Here is an 18,202-nt window from a genome sequence, read left to right as displayed (position 1 = left end):
AAGACAGAAAAACTCTGTACACAAAAGCCATACTCTATTATCTTATTACGCTCAATTTGAACAGCTGAACAACTGCTTTTACTTTTTTCCTCGGGAAGGCTAAGTAGTGAGTCAGGCCTGTTATCTCCTTTGTTTCATTTGATAATCTTATTTCTATTTTTTATTTACTTCTTATTTTTTGGGTCAGGTCGATTCACTTGTCTATAAATCATATTATAAATTCAACTCTACCGTTTTACGAGTAAACAATACGTGTCTCGGTAATTTTCTCATAATAGAACTCATTACTTATTTAATCACATAATTCAGCATAAGTAATCAAATAGGTAGAGTACCCGTATAAATGATAAGCTGACGCGTGAAAACGGCAACTCATGCATCACCAATATAATATATACTATATAATTATTTCTCATTCGTGAGGATGTCCCCGCAAGAAATTAAAAACATCCAACACCATGTGCATATCACAACCAAAAAAGAAGGGTGATTAAATGACATGTATTCTTAATTTATCTTGATTAAAAATAAAGGGGGGATACATTTCAACGTTGTATGACTAACTGGCAATGACTAGTGAGTAGTGATTTTCGCTTCATGCAGGAGAATTATAGCCTGTAATTCAAACTGAGGACGAGTTTTTGGGATTGCTTACTTTCATGTAAATAAGAATTGTGACATAATAAAATAAAGCTCGATCAGGGTAGAGCTATGGCTGTGTTGAGCTGCAAAGACTGGATCACATAAGATTCTGGCAAGTTGAGAGGTGGCATTGAGAAATGGTCATAAGTAGAGCTGCCTTTTCTAATTTCTTGCATAGTGAGAAGAGCTGCTATTGTCTTCCGAAATATTCCTTCTCCTACTACTGTTATAATTCCTTGTCTTTCTCCCCCTAATCGACTCACTGATTTTCCTTCATCACATGTTGGAAACACTGAATTTATGGTGCTTTCACACTCTTTGACAAGCTTTGAGATGAGATCAGTTATGAAGAATGGCCGTTGAAGCACCTTCTGTATAGGGCAAGCGCAGCAATCCACCAGTTCTCTTGTCATACTTTTTCAATATCTTAGCCAAACCTATGAAATCGAGTCATGTTTTTATTAAAAAGAGTATAAGTTTCTTATGAGGGGTATCAAATGGGCCGGTCAAAATGGATTGAGTTAACTCGCCCCTCCCAAAAGTTATTTGGGCTGAGTCAAAATGGATTGAGTTAACTCGCCCCTCCCGAAAGTTATTTGGGCTGAGTCAAAATGGACTAAAATTTGGATAATAACCCAACCGCCCAACTTTTACCAAACTTTAATTAATATGTATTATTTTCTTATGAATTGTATAATTAGTAAATAAGAATTTTCTTTTGTTATGATCATATATATAACACGTCCAACAAAAAAAAATATTTTTAAGATACTTTGGCAAAGTTACTCATGAATCAATCTTGAGATTGGTTAGATTAAGCTGGGCTGGGTTCAATAAATTGGCGGGTCAATAACTAGCTCAATCTTGAGTGGGTTGGGCGGGTCATTTGGGCTTGAGTCAAATTTGACAGCCCTATTCCTTATATGTCGATGAGACACGTAGATTAACCAAATCTTTATTATTCAATGAGACCACTTTAACGTAATTACTAGTAAATCTCTATGATAAATATTAATTGATAATACGGTAAATATGATAATTAACCTATTATCACATGTTAAATTACATTGAATACTGATGATAAAAAACTTTTACAATCTCAATGTAAATTAAATAACTTAAATCCTATTAAAATGATTTTAATTCTTGAAATTCTTTTCTTTATTGTATAGGTTTTGGAATTTACTTCATCTGTTTAAATTTATTTGGCACACTTTTCTTATTTGTCCGTTCCAAAAAAAATAACATATTTTTATATTTAAAGATAATTTAACTTAAAACTTTTTATTTTACCAAGTTTACCCTTAGTGAGAAACTTTTACAGCGATACAAATATTATGAACCCACAAATATTAATTTTACCCTTTAAAATTTTAAAACCCCAAATTTCAAAAGTTTTTTTCTCTAAATTTTGTGTCTGAGTCAAGCTACCTATGGAACAACTATATTGTAAATTGTAATGGACGGAATCCTTTATAAGATACCTGTGTAGTTAATATTACTATAGTTGATTAAGAGGACCATTTCACCGTGGAAATCGACGATGTCTTTTTTAATCTTTGACATTTCCTCTGTGTAACGTGTCTCTGAGGGTTCATTCCCATTTGGGCCCCATATATCAACCACAATCTGTATCATCTGTTGCAACTCCTGCATAATCAAATACAGTATGAATTTTCGATCAATCTAATTTAGTACCGTGAAGTAGCAGTTGTGTTTAAGTATTTAAAATGGAGGTTGAAGGGGAAAATGTGGTTGCAGCAGGACTACAGAAAGAGAGAGAAGGAGCAACGAACAAAATTTCTTAAAAGAGAGAAGAGTTTCATTTCTACGCCAGAAGTTTATTTATTTATTTAAATTTACACCTATGTTATTACTATCTTGAGTGTAGCAAAAAGAAAAAGAAACATTAAGTATAGAGTAATAAATTATTAAAAGGAGTAGAAAGGTACGTTGAAAGTATGCACATGTGGCAAAACTAAAAAAAATTATAACTAAGAAATAAGTTGAAAAGATCTAAAGAGAAGTCATTTGAGGAAGTTTCCTATATTTGCCCTTGTTATGCATTGCCATAACATTGCAAAATACGAGGATATAAATACATGATCAAGTGACTGCATTCTCACTTTAACTTTTATTTATTAGTAATGTTAATTAGTTCGGCAAAAGCATCGAATTAATAAATACTTATCGTAGCAACTCAGGGATGTGAATGTATAATGTGAGGTCAAAGTTAGCCAGCTTTTTTTTACGTTAAACAACAATAATAACAATAATAAATTAACTGAATTGTTACTAATGGAATCCGTAAAGAATAGTGGATGCCCAAACTTTATCCCTATGTTAGGTAATGCTGTACGGTGGGCCGGGCTGAGATCGGGCCCGCGGTCCTAACGGGCTAAACGGGCCTAGTGGGCCGGTCCTGGTGGACCGGTCCCTAATGGTGCAAAAAGCCCGTGGCGGGCCGGGTATGGTAAAAAAGCCCACGAGCCCGGATCCGCTAAGCCCGGGATCGGCTGGCAGGCCTGGGCCGGTCTTACCGGGCCTAACGACTACTTTTTAAATTTTTTTAAAAAAATAGCAACGGTCAAAAATTAAAATTATAGCCGTTGGGCTGCAATTTTGACCATTTGGAAGTTTACAAAATAGTCATTTGGCCCACAAACTTTATTTTAACCTCAAACTTTATATAATTACACTTTTTCCCAATTCTCAATTATAAATACCCCCTCATTCTTTCATTTTTACTCACCAATTCATCAATCTCTCTCAATCTCTCTACTATAATTGCTTATTTTATTGTTGAAATTTCGTGAAAAATTGTGAAGTTGGTGAATTGAAGTATTCAACTCTTCAACGATTTTCAATTTTCAAGAAGTTGTTCGGCAATTCGGTAAACGCGTTCCAACTCTTAAGTTTTAATATTATAGTTTTGTTAGTTTTATTTAGTATAATTATAATTAACATGACATTTTCTTTGAAATTTTTTTTGGTGGTAAGGGTAAAGCTAAAATTGGTGAAAGTAGTGGCCAACCTACTACCCTTCCCCCGGCTCCCCGACCCAGACCTGGTAGACGTCCTGCTGCTCCTATTATTCTTGATAGTGATAACCCCTGTTTTTAATTTTCCGATAGTCAATTTTGCCATAATGTTGCACCAGGTGAAAATTTAGATGATGAAACTATGAATGTTCTTTATCCTAATGAAACTATCTTTGAAAATGAGGATGAAGATGAAACCCAACCGGATTTAGATGATACACTTACTAGTCCTTTTAATAACCCAACTGATGTACCGCCCGACCCACCTGTAGAAACCCCTAGCTTTAATAGACAACCTCCTAAACGCCTAGAAACATCATTAGTTTGGAATTTTTTTACTCAAGTAAGAGAACAAAATAAGGCTAAGTATAAAACATGTGGGAAATTACTGGCGCATAAATATACTGGAGACCGTAGCGGCACGGGTAGTTTGACTAGGCACATAAAAATACACCCTAGAGATAAAGCTAGATATTTACAAATGAAAGCGCAACTAGAGGGAACACATGTAGATTCTGATGTTAACCCTAGTACAAGTTCAAATCTAGTTCAACCAGGAATTAACACTGTGACCGGAGGTATTTTATATTACGATCCAAATAGAGATCGTGAAGAATTAGTAAAGATGGTTACCGTTATGTGCTTACCCTATTCTTTTCCCTCTAATCCTAATTGGGTGCATTATATTAGAAGAGTTTTTAATCCTATTTATAAAGGTTGGCTTCACGCAACATTTAAGAGCGATATTTATAAATATAAACATGAATATGAACAATATTTGCGGTATTTATTTACTCATATAAGTAATCGGATTTCTATTACTACTGATATTGGTAGAAGTGGTAATGATTGTGATTATCTAACTGTTACAAGTCATTGGATAGATGAGGAGTGGACAATGCAAAAACGCATTATTGCGTATAGAATAATTAATTCATGTCACACAGGTAAGTTTATAGCTAACACTGTTGCAGATATTTGTAGATATTTTTGCTTTAGAGATAAAATAATGGCAATTTCTATGGATAATGCTTCTAGTAACACTAGTGCTATAGGCATACTTACAACAACACTAAATCCCGCATTTAGGAATATATTCCATGTTAGATGTATTTGTCATATTTATCATTTAATTGTCGGTGATGGTATGCGAATTTTAAATTTAGAAATTGAAAAGGTTAGAATGGCTCTTAATTGGCTTTTTTATTCAAACCGTAGAAGTAGACTAAGAGAATATTTTAAAAAATGTGATGAATATGGCCTTAGAGAAAGAAAGGTTCCTAAAGCTTGCCCGACTAGATATACTACAAGAAAATATATAAGGTAATATATATACATAACATACAATTTATACTACAAGAAAATCTATATATATATACTACAAAACATTATAAGAAATTATATTTGGAAATATATATACATAACATACTATATATAGTATACTATACTAGTATACTATATATATATATATATATATATATATATATATATATATATATATATACTATATACTATACTAGTATACTATATATACTACAAAACAAGAATTTTCAAAATTAAAAATGAGGGCCCTACCCCCAATGACCACCAACGGCCATATTGCACAAATAGCCATTTTTTTTCAATTTACAAAACTAACCTTCTCTAACACTATAAATACCCCCCTCCCTCTTCTTCATTTCAATACTCAATACTCATTTATCAATCTAAATTTCTCTCAATCTCTCAATCTCCAATTTTCAAGACTTCAAGTCCCAATCTTAATTTTCAAGTTACATCATGCCTCGTTCGGAAAGAGTGCGCTTATTTGTTTCGCACTACTATGAAGTGCTTGAAGAAAATGAAGAAGGCCAAATATTAAAATGCAAGAACTGTGGAAGAGTCTTAAATTTTCGTTCAGGGTGTACCACAGACATTTTAAGGAGGCATATAACGTATTGTGTTGATGGTATTTATCCGCAAATTCGTCTTTAAGATATTTCAACAATTTGTGTTATTTTAAAATTATTAGACGTATTTATGCTTCATGTTGTACTTTCTTATTAATTTATTATGCATGGCAATTTAGTTTTACTATTGTTTTGTTATTTTACTTTTTCGTCAAGCACTTTAATAATTAGATTTCTGCATCTATATTACATATATATTATTTATATAGCCATGATATGGGTTACAAGAAATTTCCTTAAACAAAAAAAATAAAAAAAAAAAAAGCCCGGAAATAAAAAAGTCCGTTAGGCCCGCTATGCCCACGAGCCCGACCCGTTTAGCCCAGGACCATATGGGCTTAGGCCACCCGTTGAGCCCACAAAGACCGCCAGAGCACAGGCCCGCTAAGCCCAGGCCCTTTTAAGCCTGGCCCGTTTGGCCCATTTAGGCCCGGTCCGGCCCACCGTACAACATTAATGTTAGGCAGGCGCAAAAACTATTTCTGAAAAAACTTTGAAAAACACCAACAAGTCACCGAGTTGGGTAGTTTTGGAATTTAAGATCGACTCGTTGACTTACAAATACGATTACTATTTGCACTTTGACTTGTTCAAGACATGAAAGCAATCCTATTGACTCAAAATTCAAATGTCCACTCAACAAAAGAGCGTTCAACAGCAAAACAATTATAACACAGAAAATTAATTTACACAAGCAGGAATTGAACAATACAAATAAAATGCCTTATGTTGTATAAGTAAATCTTCTTCTTGTTCCACAAAGAAAGCATTGAACTTGTCAATCTCATTGTTCAACAAGTAAACAAACTCTGTCTCCGATCCATTCAACATTGCCGGAGAAGCTGATGAAATCAGGAGCACTAATTTCTTCAAATCTTTATACGACAAAAACTTATCCCCCACCCCGGCAACGTTTCTTCAACATGTTGCTTCAATCTCTTCCCGAACTTCATTTATCCTATTTAAGAACAACACAAAAATCCTATACCTATTTGTACCAAAATTTGGTATAAAAAGACAAAATTGATCCAAAATTGATGAGAAGAGGAGAGGAGTATTAGTGTGTGTAATGAAAAACAAAAATATCAGTTAAGTTTGAGTTTTATAAGGTAAAAGAAGGGGTATGAAATTAGAATATTTTAAAAGCATATTCTTGGAGGTGATGAAGTGGCAAAAGTAAATTAAAAGGGACAATGAAGTAAGAGAAATTCTCATCATATTCGTTTTTCACTTGGTCCTAACTCATACCTTAAGACATGCTTTGTACTTCTTTTAGGCATGCACTAATTAAGTATTAATTAGTTTGGAACGGTGTTAGACATGCCAGTGAAATAAGGACAACCTTCAGATTAATTCTAAATTCGGTGGACAAAACGTGGAAACATCTAGCCATATTTTGACAGTTAGATTAGGGAATCTTGTGAGGAAGGATTATTCTTTCGTATGTTCTATGAATACGAATCTCCCATTTGAGGGCAAATTCCCTAATAACATTACTCCTCTGGAAAAATTTCCTTAAAATCTGCAATGGACAATCACGCTATTCAAGTGGAGCCACCCCCAAAACCACCTGACATCCCTTCCAACCAATCGACAGACCTTTCCTCGATCAAGGAAAAGCTACTAGCCAATGACCATGAGAAAAGCTTTTCCTTGTCCTCAACTCCCTCTCATTTAGTACCTATGCCTATTGACTCCATCGAGGTGGAATTGGACAAATCACTTACAGAACAGGAAAACGAACACCTAGTTCAAATAAGTGGGGAAGACAAGCAACACATCTACTATCCTTGAAAGTTCTCTGTAATAATTAAACTCCAAGAAAAAAAAAGTACTTCACCAAGTACTCAAACGGAAAATCACTAATCTATGGAAGCCTTCTGAGGCTTTCCCTCTCATGACCTGGGAGAGGGCTACTACACAGTCAAGTTCAATAAGAAAGAAAACATGGTAACAGCCCTGCAAAAAGGCCCCTGGTTCATATTTGGCACTTTCTTATTAGTACAAAGATGGGAGCCTAATTTTGTGCCATAAAGAGCAAAACAAACACTCACCGCAATCTGGGTAAGTTTGCCAGAACTACCCACAGAATTTTACGATGAAAAGATCCTAACAAAAGTTGGAAACACAATAGGAAGACTCCTCAAAGTGGATGCATGCACTTCTGCAACCCTTCGAGGACGTTATGCTAGAATTTGTGTGGAATTACCCTTAAATAAACAAGTTAAATAAAATGTGTGAATTGGCTCTCATAAGCAGCAGATCCTATACGAGTACAAAAAGCTTCTCTGCCTAAACTGTGGCTTCCTAGGCCACTCCACCAGCCAATGCAAAAGAACAAATCCCCAACTAAAAACCCTAGCAACAAAAGGAAAAGAAGCAGAGAAGCAAAAACTTCCACAAAACAACATGCAAGAAGAACAACACAAAATCTGTTAAATAGATTAGAAAATATCAACGGAGGAATGACAAGCATCAACGGAGGAATGGCAAACAGTAACATTCAAGAACGGTACCAAAAACAAACTGCGAACAAAGAAGCTATATCAAGGACAGGTATAAACGTAAATATCTTTGATGCTTCTACAGGTAAATTTCTTACTTCTCAAATCTTTAATTACAAGGCAAGACCTAATCAAGGTAGTGTGGGCGTTAAGACTATCGATTCAAACTCCCACAGAGGCTACCAGCCCATCCAATCGCCATTGTCAATGGCAAATAATTCTCAAAACCACTTCTCCTACCTCTCTCCACAGAACATGGCTTTGGATAACTCCAAAAACCACTTAGACGAATTACCTGACTCTTTTCCGCATAAGAATGGTAATAAGACTGTTAATACTACTAATTCTAATAAAAACATTATTAACAATATTAATACCCCTAATAACTCTACCCTTATTAAAAAGGACCTTTTTGATAAATCTACAAAAATACAAAAAGAGTGTCAGACACTAGAGCTCCCCTCTTAACCCCTACCCCTGTGGAACCAATGAGGGTGAAAACCCCCTAACTCACTACTGGATCCCCCTAATAACGAGAGTAACAGAAACAACATTACCCACCTATCAAAGCATGAAGTATCTATGTTCCAAATGGCCAATGCCAAGGAACATGTAGCCCAAAACCAATCTATCTCTCATACAAATAAAACCCTTACGCTATCCTATTCATTCAACATGCAAAGGGATATCACAATCATTGAAACTGATACTGTGACTTCCCAATAACCAAAAATACACTCTAAAAAATCCTCTATTCACCAACAGAATGCCTAGACTACCCATAGCCAACAGGAGACGATACAGATTAATCCAACTCCTGCACCTTCATCAGAATATGGCAAATCCAACCAACCCAAATCAACCACCATCTCAACCACCAACAATTCTGATTCAACCCCTTATGCCAGAGAACCACCAGCCCCTAGTCATGGGTGGAACTGGGCTTGATGGGTCATGCCCTTTCCTTCACCATCATGCTAAATAGGAGGGAAACAGTAATTGTCCTCCACAAGTCACACTACCTAGCTCAACTGATTCCGGAAGGGATTCGCCTCTCAATGAACAACTACCTGAACCACATTTAGTTGAACAACATTCTCCAACCAATCGCACAAAATCTCCCTCCACATGAAAACCAAATGATGATGGGGGAATGGATCATGCCACCACACTTTGTTCCACTCCAATCAGCCCAACCAGTGATGAATCTTCCATTCTTCACTCTGGAGATAGCCACCTCTCTAAACCCAATCTTCACTCCTTGGGACACACATGCACCACAAAACCCAACTGCCAGTGTCTAAAATGCAACTACATCTCTCCACCAAACTACTCCATAGTCCCATGCACAGCTAAACTCCCAACCCCAAGAGGCCATGATGGAAGAAGCAGCAGAGCCTCTCAACTTAGTCCCAGAAGTAATAATAGACAATTCAAATCTAGAAGACGTAAAAGTGTTCATCTTCATGGAAAGGCAGGAACAGAGGCAAATTCTCAAATGTCCCTTAGCTCTCTACAAATGCACGATGGATATACGACCACCTGCCGACCTATCTGTAGGACAACATGCAATGATCCTTGTGCCATTTCAAAGGAGAAACCCAATTCATGCTCTAAGAATTCTGGAGAATGGGGATCTCCACAACTGGAATTTAAACATGAATAGGCCCATCTCTTTTATTATCTGGAATATTCGAGGGGGAAATAATGATACCTTCAGGCTTCATTTTAGGGAGATGATCAACACTCACCATCCTAACATTATAACACTGTTGGAAACACGTATGGATAACCATATGACCCTTCTTAATCCTTTTGGTTTCACGAATATGATTGAAATACCGGCTAATGGTCAATCAAAGGGAATGGTAATCCTTTGGAATCATGTAGTAGTTAATGTTCGCAGCTTCGTTAGAAGGAACCAGAAAATCAGTGCAACCATTGAGGTAATATCGACTAACATTACTTGGTTATTTACTTCTGTATATGCTAGTACTAAGGCAAAAGAGAGAAACATGCTTTGGGATAATTTAATTAGCATGCATAATCACTTTAAGGGTCCTTGGTTAGTCGAGGGAGACTTTAATGACGTCCTAGACTCTAATGAAAAATTAGGAGGGAACTTAGTTAGTAGTAGACGTACAAAATACCTCTGGAACTGTATAAACAAATGTGGTCTCACTGATTTAGGGTACAAGGGTTGCAAATACACTTGGTCCAATCGAAGAAGGAAAAATAAAGGACTTATTATGGAAATGATAGACAAAATTCTAGCAAATAGCGATTGGATCAATGCATTCCATATGACTCTATCACTCATTTACCAAAAACTCACTCAGATCACAACCTCCTATTACTCCAACTAACGTCTAACCAAACTACTAGATTTCATAAACCCTTTAGGTTAGAATCTTACTGGTGTAGACACCCTAGTTTCTTAAACCTTGTCAAAGAAAACTGGAAGGGTTTATATTACCAAGATTCTTCCAATTCCTTTATTACAAGGGTCAAATAATAGAAAAATAATACTTTTGGAAAAATCCACAAAGAAAGAAAGAGAATTCTAGCAAGACTAAAAGGTATCCAAGAATCTCAAAACTACCACAATAGCACATTCCTTCAAGATTTAGAATAGTCTCTTCAATCTGACTTTAACAACTACCTAAAAATTGAAGATGACTACTGGAAGCTAAAGGCAAGAATTTTTTGGGTACAAGAAGGAGATGCCAATACTAAGTTTTTCTATATAATGGCTACCAATAACAGAAGGAGAAACAAAATCATGTTCTACAAGGACGACCATGGCAACTGGATCAATAACCCAATAGATCTTCTAAAACACACAAAATAATTTTTCCTTAATTCTTTCACAACCTCCCATGAATCCACTAACTGGTCAGATATTCGCCTTGGCCCATCAAATTACAACAAACATGATCTTAACAGTTTGGATAATCCTTTAATACCAAATGAGATCACCAATATCGTCTTCTCTTTCAAACCCTTCAAGGCACCTGGACCGGATGGTATACATCCTTTTTTTTATATCAAAAATATTGGAACATTGTCGGGTCCTCAATCATTAAAGTTTGTTCGCAAGTATTCAAAAATAAAACCCTCCCTCCAAATATCAATGATACTTATATTTTCCTGATCCCTAAGATTAACAATGCTAATAATCTAAAAACTTTTAGGCCCATTGGTCTTTGCAACACTTTATATAAAATTATCACAAAGATCATCGCAAATAGGATTAAACCTTTTTTAGACGATCTAATAGCCTTTTCAAGTGAGCTTTATAAAAGATAGAAAAACTAGTGACAATGTCATCCTAGTTCAAGAGATCATTAATAATTTTAAGAAAATGAAGGGGAAAAAGACTAGTATGATCCTCAAGTTAGACCTTGAGAAAGCCTTTGACCGTCTAGAATGGTCCTTCATCTACAGAATGCTTAAGTTCTTCAACTTTCCACCGGCAATATCTACATTAATTCTGAATTGCATATGCTCTAGTAGAATTGCAATCCTAGTCAATGGTTCCATGACTGAATTCTTCAGCCCAAGTAGGGGTATAAGACAAGGATGTCCATTATCACTGTCGCACCTCCTTTTCGCCGCGCCCGCGGGGCGCGTGGGGAGTTTTCTCCAATTGAAGGACAGTCGAAACGGGATTTGTTTATTTGTTTTAGAGTCGCCACCTGGGAATTTTAAGGCGTCCCAAGTCACCAATTATAATCCCTGAATCGAGGAGAATATGACTCTGTTTATTATTCTGCGAACCAGAAATCCTGAGTAAGGAATTCTGTTAATCCGGAAGAAGGTGTTAGGCATTTCCGGATTCCGTGGTTCTAGCACGGTCGCTTAACTGTTTTTATTATTGGCTTAATTACCTTGATTTTATTAAATACATTGATGTTACATGTTTTTACTACCGCTTATTGATGACCCTTCTTTGAATCGAATTACGCGTACGTATATTCGTGTTAAAAAAAATTGCGGACTTGTGTCACGCGTACGTGTACACAATAACTTTTTATAATATATTTATTAAGCAATCATTTTTCGAAATTGTGTTGGATCAAGAATATTTGTTTTTCTTGAATAATGAACCGTACATCTCGGGTTTTTATGAAATTGATTTAACGCCTTTTGGAAAAATCCTTTTATTAAATATTCGTTCGAAATTGCGTGTACGCATAATCCGAATTTTTGCTTTTAAAAATATAATCAGGGTACGCGAACGTATCCCTAATTGTGCAAAATATTCGTAATGATATTAGGGATTTTCCACAAATTGTTTATTATATCTATACATTTTTATGTGAAAATCATGATAAATTCCCATTTAAGGTGCCCTTAAATTCTTTGAAAAGAATTTACAATTTATTAAATGTTGACCGTTGATTATATTTTCCGAATATAAGTTATATTCATTTCAACTATTCAATTTCAAAGGACAGAATACAAATATGATTAATATTATTTAAAAAAAAACAAATATGACATATATATATATATATATATATATATATATATATATCAAAGAATAAATTGCATATAAAACTGAAAATGAATGATTCATAAAGGAAGGAAATATTTTCCAAATTTTTTTTTCATGATTTACTTAATGCAAATTCTATTTCTAATTACCATTGATATCAAGTGTTGCAATTGGTACTTATACATCTCGTTTCATTCTCATATACTCGCTTTTAATCTAATAAGCCTAATTATTTGATCAATTTGTCTTATGAAGGTATATAGGTATCGAGTTTATAAGAAAGGAATTATTATACAAGTTAATTCAATAAAATTACCTTACATGCAACTTAACTGTATATCGTAAACATTCATAACATTTTAACATTGTAACAAGCTACATCATATCACCTTTCGCCAACGTTTATACACACATCTATTATCTTATAAAAATATACCAACAACACCATCTTAACCTTATTTAACAATAAATATCACTACTGTAATTTTCTTGGCACTTCTACATCACTTCTTGCTTAACTAACAACAAAATTAAATAATGACCAACATTCATGCCATATTCCCTACTTTGACAATTTAATATGATTAAACTAATGAGATAATGAGCTAATATTATTACAAATCTTTATACGAACTTTCAAAGTAAGACAATTAGCTCATAGCTATCAAATTGAATTCATTACTAATTAACTAACATAAAACAAAAATGAAATTTAAATTGATGAACTTGGACAAATAGAAAACAGAATTTCAATTCAAACTTCATTGATGAGTCATGTTGAATCTCTTTCCAACTTAAAATTTAAAAGACATGTACCTGGTATTGGAAAACAAGAGAAGATGAAGCTGAGAAGCAGCAACAGTAGTAACAATGTAGCACAACAACGACAGTCCAGCAACACAGGAATAGACCAGTAACAGTAGGAATAGTAGTAAACCCAGGAGACTATAAACGACTCCAAGTATAGAGAAGAAGTAAAAGGAAGGAAGGTTCTGACTATTTCAGATCTTAAGCGAGGCAATGAAACAGTAACTATTCTTTTCAACTTCAAAACTCTCCAAAATGAATTCTGTCCCTGTATATTCAGTGTATCCAGAATGTATATCGGGTGTATACTTCTCACTCCGCCCCCTCTTTTTTTCTTCTCTCTATCTAGTTTTTCCTCTCTTTTTTTCCACCCTTCTTCCTAAATTTTCTCTTCTATTTATAGCAAAATTTTCGAAATTTTCAGATTTATTTTTTTATTATTTTATTATTTTTTTAATTAAAAGAAATCCCACTTACAAATTGCTTTTATTTTTTTTAGAAAAAGAAATCCCACCTTTATTTACTTTTATTTTTAAAATTCCAACTTTAATTACTTTATCTTATTTAAAATCCCACTTTTTATTTTTTTTAAAAGAGAATCTCACTTTATTTAACTTTTCTTTAAAAAACAAACAACTATCTTTTCTTTTTCTTTTAAAAATGCTACTTTCAATTACTTTAAATTTTTTTAAAATTTTCAGATACCTTTATATTTATTTTTTAATTCCAACCTTCTTTTACTTTTAAATTTTTTTTTATTTTTTTATTTTTTTAAAAACTTTTTTTTTTTTTTTAAATTTTCTACATTCTTTTTTTTTTTTAAAAAAAAAACATTCCCGAAATTATTATATATGTTTTTTTTAAAAAAAAATAAAAAAAATAAAATAAAATATTTTCGGATTTTTTTTATATATAAAAAAACAAAAAATAAAACTATTAATAGTGATAATTCACCTTTTATTTTTTATTTTTTTGGTTTTGTTTTGTGTTGGACAAAAATGAAGATGGGGTGTTGGGTTAATGGAGCGGACCGGGTCGACCCGGTTTGAAACGGACCGGGTCATGGGGAAAGTTGGGCAATTATTTGGGCCTGTGGTTTGAAATTGAAGAAGTGACCCAATCCGATTTTTCTTTGTATTTTTGTTCTCTTTTCTTCTTTTATTTTTCTAAAACTAAATTATAAAAGTACTTAAATTATTATTAAGAACTAAATTAAGTTATAAAAGCGCAAATTAACTTCCAATAACAATTAACGCACAATTAAGTAATAATTAAGCATAAAATTGTTCATTTGGACATTAAATGCTAAAAATGCAAAAGATGCCTATTTTTGTATTTTTTTTATTAATTTAACAAATAAACATGTATAGACAAACATACAAATAGTTACACAAAATATCACAAAAATTGCACACCAAGAAAAATTATTTTATTTTTTGAATTTTTTGGGAGTAATTCTCATATAGGGCAAAAATCACGTGCTTACAGCTGCCCCTCTTTGCCCGAAGACACGAAGGGTTTTCGTGCAAAGATAAAGCGAGCGATTTTTGCCCATCCGAGTACTCAGTGTGAAGCATTTTTTTTTTTTGAAAAAGATTTGACCGAACCTTTGCTTCAAAGGTTTCCTACATATCCTGGGCTAAACAGGAATCAGGTCAATGTAGTTCGGGAAGTTTTGGTAGCTGGGACTACCGTGGGACTGTGATGTTACTGCTGCTTCGTGCTGTTTTTACTGCTTGCTGACCTCCTTATTACACCTTACTGTAAAGGAAATACAAAATTAAACTAGACTATGGTACATGAATTATAAAATCTTATCTAGATCATGCTCTCGCGTTTCTTGTTGTCTTGATATCTTGGTGACTCTTGGGCATTGGTCTTATTCCGTATTCCTTTTGGAACTCTTGTTGTTTCTTGTTGGGGATCTTGTTGGACTCCTCTGTTTTATTGATTCTAAGTGTGCTCCTTTTTCATATGAGCGGGCTTTTGATTTCAACACTTCAATTGCATTTCCTCGTTCTTCAGGTGGGTGCCTCGACTGCTTCTTTTCTTTCTTCATCCTCATTTTCCAGGTGGACGCCTGATTTCTTCTTTTTCTCATCCTCATTCTCCAGGTGGACGCCTGACTTCTTTAATTCTCATCCTCATTCTCCAGGTGGACGCCTGACTTCTTCAATTCTTATCCTCATTCTCCAGGTGGACGCCTGACTTCTTCTTCTCTCATCCTCATTCTCCAGGTGGACGCCTGACTTCTTCTTTTCTCATCCTCATTCTCCAGGTGGACGCCTGACTTCTTTTTTTTCTCATCCTCATTCTCCAGGTGGACGCCTGATTTCTTTAATTCTCATCCTCATTCTCCAGGTGGACGCCTGATTTCTTTAATTCTTCATCCTCATTCTCCAGGTGGACGCCTGACTTCTTTTAATTCTCATCCTCATTCTCCAGGTGGACGCCTGACTTCTTCTTTTTCTCATCCTCATTCTCCAGGTGGACGCCTGACTTCTTTAATTCTCATCCTCATTCTCCAGGTGGACGCCTGATTTCTTCTTTTCTCATCCTCATTCTCCAGGTGGACGCCTGACTTCTTTAATTCTCATCCTCATTCTCCAGGTGGACGCCTGACTTCTTCTTTTTCTCATCCTCATTCTCCAGGTGGACGTCTGACTTCTTTAATTCTCATCCTCATTCTCCAGGTGGACGCCTGATTTCTTTAATTCTCATCCTCATTCTCCAGGTGGACGCCTGACTTCTTCTTTTCTCATCCTCATTCTCCAGGTGGACGCCTGATTTCTTCTTTTCTCATCCTCATTCTCCAGGTGGACGCCTGACTTCTTTAATTCTCATCCTCATTCTCCAGGTGGACGCCTGACTTCTTCTTTTTCTCATCCTCATTCTCCAGGTGGACGTCTGACTTCTTTAATTCTCATCCTCATTCTCCAGGTGGACGCCTGATTTCTTTAATTCTCATCCTCATTCTCCAGGTGGACGCCTGACTTCTTCTTTTCTCATCCTCATTCTCCAGGTGGACGCCTGACTTCTTTTTTTTCTCATCCTCATTCTCCAGGTGGACGCCTGATTTCTTTAATTCTCATCCTCATTCTCCAGGTGGACGCCTGATTTCTTTAATTCTTCATCCTCATTCTCCAGGTGGACGCCTGACTTCTTTTAATTCTCATCCTCATTCTCCAGGTGGACGCCTGACTTCTTTAATTCTCATCCTCATTCTCCAGGTGGACGCCTGACTTCTTTTAATTCTCATCCTCATTCTCCAGGTGGACGCCTGACTTTTTCTTTTTCTCATCCTCATTTTCCAGGTGGACGCCTGACTTCTTCTTTTTCTTTACCAGGTATTTCCTGACACAAATATTGTTTTTGCCCCTGTTTTAAATCAAAGAAAACTTCGTTAGTTTAAAGCAGGGTGGTTGGCTGTGGTATTCTTGCAGATGGTGATGTTTCTCTTCGTCTCTCTTTATTGCCTTGGAATGATTGAAAAGACTGTTTTGTCTTTGTAATTGATCCTTGACTATAGGATTCCCCTTTGTGTGTTTTCCTTCAAAACCTTTCAACTGTAATCATGTGCCTCTTCTGACTTTGCTGATCCACTTTTGATTTCATCTTTCTTACACCCGTATTTTATCTCCCACCTTTCGTGGCTGTATTTTGTAACCTTGAATCTTGGTAGTATACCTTGACATTCCTTCTTATTTATTTGGAATAAAACTTATCTCAAAGCTTGGAGAAAGTAAGATTATTAGTAACGAAATACGCTGATTTCGACAATTATAGAATGAAAAGAAAAATCCAATTTTTTGGATGACTGTTGGAAAAGGAATAAAGGACTTATCTGATTGGAATTACTGGCACCAATGATCAGGGTATGTATTTCGGATTAATCAACCCAGTCTTTTAATCCATCTCCTCTCAATTGTCTCAAGGAGTTTTCACCGATAAATTTTCCTCGTTTTTCACTTCTTCACTTCCTTTTCGCCTTATGGTGCCTGTGTGGGTTTTCACCTATAAGACTCTCTCATTTTACTTTTCTCTCAACCTCCGTCGCCTTATGGTGCCCGTGTGGGTTTTCACCTATAAGACTCTCTCATTTTACTTTCTTTCCTTGTTTGTACCAGAGTGTTATGAACCACTTCATTTGCTTGCCTCAGCATTTTTCTAAGATTGATCAAAAGGTCTTTTTGGTATTAAGGTTAGGAATGGAAAAGGTATTAAAAGCTAAATAGCTTTGGTATGGGTTTAAAATTACAACTCTTGGAATCTTTTCTTATTTCCAATACAATTCCTGCCCCAGTTTCTTGATTGGGGTCTCTTAATATTTCTTTTCCGTGCACATTGTGCATGTTGTGCACCCTATGACCGAGCCGTGAGGCGCCTACGTATCCTTCTTTGAGGAATCAGGTCAAACGTAGTTCACTACATAATAGTGAAGATTTTGATCTTTTTTTTTATTGATTCCAAGAGAGGGTAGGAAAGAAACAAGTATGGCTCAAAGGGGAAGCAAATGGTATAGTGTTTGGATAGCAGAATAAATTGCCTTTGTCATTTCAATCTTCGAAATAGTGCTAAATACAAACATTCAAAAAGTTATGCATAATATCTCTTTACCGCGTCAGAATTGATCGCCATATCTATGCATTTGCCTTCAATATCTGTTAAACATAGTGCACCATTCGATAATACTCTGGTCACAATGAATGGTCCTTGCCAATTCGGAGCAAATTTGCCTCTTGCTTCAACCTGATGTGG

General features: G+C 35.2%; 1 pseudogene; it reads right to left on the bottom strand.

The window, feature by feature from the left end:
- Positions 1 to 570: 570 nt before the first annotated feature.
- LOC107766714 (SPX domain-containing protein 3-like) lies at positions 571 to 6,847 on the bottom strand (annotated as a pseudogene).
- Positions 6,848 to 18,202: the final 11,355 nt, after the last annotated feature.

The sequence above is a fragment of the Nicotiana tabacum genome, chromosome 1 (assembly GCF_000715075.1).
Source record: "Nicotiana tabacum cultivar K326 chromosome 1, ASM71507v2, whole genome shotgun sequence".
Classification (NCBI taxonomy): Eukaryota; Viridiplantae; Streptophyta; class Magnoliopsida; order Solanales; family Solanaceae; genus Nicotiana; species Nicotiana tabacum.
The sequence above is the reverse complement of the archived record's forward strand: the minus strand, read 5'-3'. Positions and strand labels throughout refer to the sequence as shown.